Raw genomic sequence first — 4,776 nt, 5'->3', positions numbered from 1 at the left:
TATATGCACACCAATGTTTATAGCAGCACTATTTACAATAGCAAAAAGATGGAGACAGCCAAAGTGTCCATCAATTGAAGAATGGATAAACAAATTGTGGTACATACACACAATGGAATATTATGCTACATTGAAGAATAACAAGGGAGTGCTAAGCCACCGCATAACATGGATGAACCTTGAGGACATTATGCTGAGTGAAATTAGTCAGTCAAAAAGAGAAATACTGCATAGGACCACTACTGTAAAAAACTAAGAAAAAGAAATTATACTAAAAGGGGGTAGGGGGAAGTCTCTTTTAGTTGTTGGGAAGTTGGTGATGGGTGGGGTTAAGGGGGTGGACGGAGTGCAGGGTGGGGATTGGACACAGGAGAGCTTGGGTGCTACGGAGGGGGGCTATATACAGGGAAGGAGAGGGAAGCGGAGAAACGGGGCAGATGGGAGAACAAATGGGCATGTTCGAAAGGGCTAAAGGGTACAGAGATAAAGGACTATATATACTCAGCCTTGGAATGGCAGGGGTCAGGATACAGGGATTGAGTCATGGTTGGAATGAGGGGGGGATCATGTTAAGATATTTGACTGTTTTTGTTTGTTTGTTTTAATCTTGGTTTCCCTTGCATTATAATATAGAGTAGACACAGGAGAGGGAGTGAAAGAAATAGTCAGAAACACCACACTAGAAGGCTGGTAAGTCTGTCTTCTGCCTATGACTGATTGGAATACCTAAAATGGTGCTACAGTGTACCCAGTGAACGAGGCTCCTTGCGGAGCCTTGACAATACATAAAACTATACGTAGAAACTGGAACCACATTCAGATCTCCAGAGATGAGGAATCTCCACTTGAAAGGATGAGCAGACCAGCCTGGAGCAGCTAGAAGAATAAAAGATACCTCTTGAAAGAAATACCTGCAGGAAAAATGAAGGCAGATGGGCTGTTACTACAAGAACAAACAAATCACTTCCCTAGAAAACATCAAGGCAAGTGGCCAGGTCCTCTCAACACAAACCCCCTTCCAAGACTAAGACTCAACGGAAATGCATGCTCTGATTGGTGACCACACACTTCACCGATGGGGGGAAGTGGGGTAAAAGCAGCAATGAAGTGGCAAGCTAAGCCTTACAATGTTCAGTGGACTTCTGTGGACCCAGTTGGGGACCTGGTTGGCAAGCAGTGTGAAGAGCCCTGGGGACTCTTGGGCCCAGAGTCAGTGGCGTGGCCATGGAGGACTTGAAGAGGATAGTGGAGCTACTGGCTGATGGGAAGAGAGGACATATGCACAGGAGCGTCCACACTTGCAGATGATACCCACATGACCTGGACCAGATGACTGGATGATCGGAGCTCAAGCAGGAGAGGAAAGAAGAGGGGGAAAAGTAGGAAAAAAAAAAAAAAAAAAGAGTGAGCTGATACAGTCTGATGAACTTGACCTATACCTATGGAGCAGCTACTCAAAAGAGGGAACAAATCCTCACAGCAAGAAACATTCACACACACACACACACACAGAGTGGATGGAGAAGGGCAGCTTTGGCATTGGATACTAAAATGGGAAGGGGGGGACTACAAAGTCAAGAAGTGACTGGCTTACAAGCTTTCAAGAGGGAACCTGGTGCTAGGGAGCATGGCGGAAGGCAGAAGCTCCAGTAGGTACTATTCAATTTGTCTGGGCGGAGCTGATGAAAGGAGATACAGATGGGTAACTCGTGATACTGTAGTAAATAATGCTTATCAGGACGGATTATGAGGGTTAGAAATGCAAGGGTGGAAGTTTTGTAAGAAGGAAGGGAGTGAGTAATTCTCCAGGATAGAAGCGGAGGCCTATGGGACCATCAACGGAGAAGAGCCGAGAGCAGAACCCTGCTCAGAGAAACAGAGATGCCTGAGATGGAGACAGTGATGATGACGTGGAGTGATAAAGTGACTGGGGACTTTGGACCCAGAGAGGGAAATGTACTGTGGGCCGAAAACTGGGGGGAGGTGGGGGAATTGTAGGGGGCAGGTTTCTGGGATATACCCTTTGGGTGGTTGATGATGCATGGAGGGGATTAGAACCATGGCAGTGAGATGATGTACGATAGAATGAATGTTAAACTAAAGTTCTCCCATGTAAACTATCATATAATTCACAATAAAACATTAAAAAAAAGAGTAATGGATTGATTGCATTGTTAGGATTTGCAATGGGGTGCTGGGGTGACCCTTGTATGAGCTAGAAGTCTATTACCAATATTGGGTGGTCTACCGAACATCATTCTAGTTATTACAGGGACCTCTTAAGGCACTATATTTATGTTTGTTTCTCACTGTTCTAAAGGGGAACAACATTTATCAACATTGGACAATTGTCTCTGAGACTTCTCTTGTCTGCATGGGATAAAAGAACAGGGAGAGATGCCATAGCTGTATCTACCATTAATTTGATTGACTGGTCATAGGCAAAATCTCTTTGTATCTCCCTCATGGCACTGGTACATTTTACCCATATTAGCTTCTAAACCCAAACCATCTTGTCAGTGACACGCTAGAACTCTTGCCCTAGACCCCTTTTATTCTGGCTTCATATTTACCCCTGTACCCTGAGTTTTCTCCTACTATAAACAGGGATCAAGGAAGTGGGTAAGAGATTTCTAGTCCAACAAGAATGGTAATACTGAGAAGACTAGCCTCGAGACAAAGATAAGGATATCAAGACCTGGAACCCTAATTGAAGCAGCTGGCCACAGGCAGAAGACCCATGAAGATAATGCTTAGAGCTGACAACTGCAGAAGGAACTCCATTTTCAATGAGTCTGTATCCCTTGATGAATATTCCACATATCAATCCTCTTAATCAATGTTTTAGCCCATTCTTAGAGGAAGAGGACTGATACCTTTATAAGTTCCAGTGCACCTACATTTTACCAGGTCTGAGAAGTGGCAACTCAGTGGGACTAGTTCTTTAGACCCCCAAGAGCCAGAGGGACCAAGGAGAAGCGTGACAATCTGGCAGAGGTGTGGCAAGGCAATCTCTCAGCTTCTTTCCAGGGTCACTTTGAGAGGTTCCCTAGGTGAGGAATGTGTTTCCCACCAGTAACTACATTTCCCTTGGGGAGAGTCCCTTTTTACTGGTTCCTTTATTTGAGTAGTTAGTCCACTCCTCCGTGGTTGGCTGTCTCTGCACCTGGGAAGGTTCAGCTGTACCTGGGAAGGGCCCTCACAGTTTGTTTGGAGTCTGTTTTCTTTCCAGGTCTTAATCAGCATCAAATCTTGTGGTCAGAAGTGATAAACAGTGAATTTGAATGGATGGGCTTGGACCAAAAGTTCTTTTAGCATCTATAACATAATATAGTTTTCTTCCTCTTAAAAAAGATGAAATACATAAATACAGGGTGGCCCACCTTTTAACAACAACAACAAAAATGTTTTCAATTTGGAACGAGTATTGGTACACCAAATATCTTCTAAAACAATATTTTGTTCTCAGAGGATCTGAAACATTAATACAAAAATAAAATACATACAATACAAAATAAAATACATACAAAGTTTTGAGTAATGTATAATTTTTTAAAAAAATTGCTATCATAACAACCAAATTCTTAACTATACTTTAAATGGATTAATTTATACAATTTTACTTTAGAAATAAAATCAAAGATATTAAAACAGAACAAAACAACTTCTCAATGCCTGATTCACATTTAAGTTTCACCTTGTATGGGTAAACTCAGAACTTTGCATTGTAAACTCAAACAGCCTATGTCTACATTTATCTTAAGAATTCTATTTGAAAAACTACCATATTGGCTGTAGATCCTTTCTCCTTTCTATGGGGATAAGGTATTGTCTTCTACGGACCACCTCCCCCACTCCCCCCTACACACACACCCCTTTTTTTTTTCTTTCCATTTTGGGCATTCTCTCTTAAAATGTCTTACTTTTCCACATTTAAAGTATCTGTTTTCTCCTCTGGCCGTTTTTGGGTTCCTCTCTCCTCCTATTATGTCCTGACTGTGGGAGTTGGGATCCCAAAGAGCATTAGTTAATCATCTTTCCCTGAGTTGCCTGCCAGAAAAAGGTGGTGGTGGTGGTGGTGTGGAGTCAATTCTGACTCATAGTGACACTATATATGGTTTCTAAGTCTGTAAACCATTACAAGAGCAAAAAGATTCATCTTTTTCCCGTGAAACTGCTGGTAGTTTCGAACTGCTGATCTTGAGGCTTGTAGCTTGATTTGTAACCATTATGCTATTAGAGCTCTTTTCCCTAAGATTGACAACATAGTTTCAGCTTTCTGTTTCTGTTTTTCTTTATCCCGTTTTACATATACCTTTTCAATTTCTTTTAATGGTTCTTCCATAGACCTGTTTTTCCAGTTTTCTCTTCTTTTTGTGTCCTTTTACAGATATCAGGCCAAGTGTTAGTGACAAAATGGAACGTTAACACTCCCTTGCCCAAAGGATTTTTTTTTTTTTTTTTGGTCTCTTGAACCAGTTAGGGGTACACTGACGATCCCAATTTTTCTTCTTCCTAAGGGAATTTTCAAAGAGGAGAGTTCAGGGTTGTGAATCGGGGCAAGTAGGAGAAAGGGCAGGATTGTAAGGCAGGGGGTAGAGACAAAAGGGGGTCCCAAGGGAAATAATTTTTTTTCTTTCTTCACCGTGTTATCCCTTGTCTTAAGTGCAAATAGGACTATAGGACCCCATCTCCAGCATAGGGCATAATCTATTTCCTCCTGAGGAATAGAACTTTTGTTATTGACATATTCTATTAAAAATTGACAGACCCAGT

At 42.0% G+C, this 4,776-nt stretch overlaps 1 pseudogene; it reads left to right on the top strand.

The window, feature by feature from the left end:
- The window catches only part of LOC102835183, a 34,094-nt pseudogene extending 29,666 nt beyond the window's left edge, over positions 1-4,428 (top strand).
- Positions 4,429-4,776: the final 348 nt, after the last annotated feature.

Source organism: Chrysochloris asiatica, unplaced genomic scaffold (genome assembly GCF_000296735.1).
Source record: "Chrysochloris asiatica unplaced genomic scaffold, ChrAsi1.0 scaffold00410, whole genome shotgun sequence".
Taxonomy (NCBI): domain Eukaryota; kingdom Metazoa; phylum Chordata; class Mammalia; order Afrosoricida; family Chrysochloridae; genus Chrysochloris; species Chrysochloris asiatica.
Note: the sequence above shows the minus strand (reverse complement) of the source record. Positions and strands in the feature narration are given on the sequence as shown.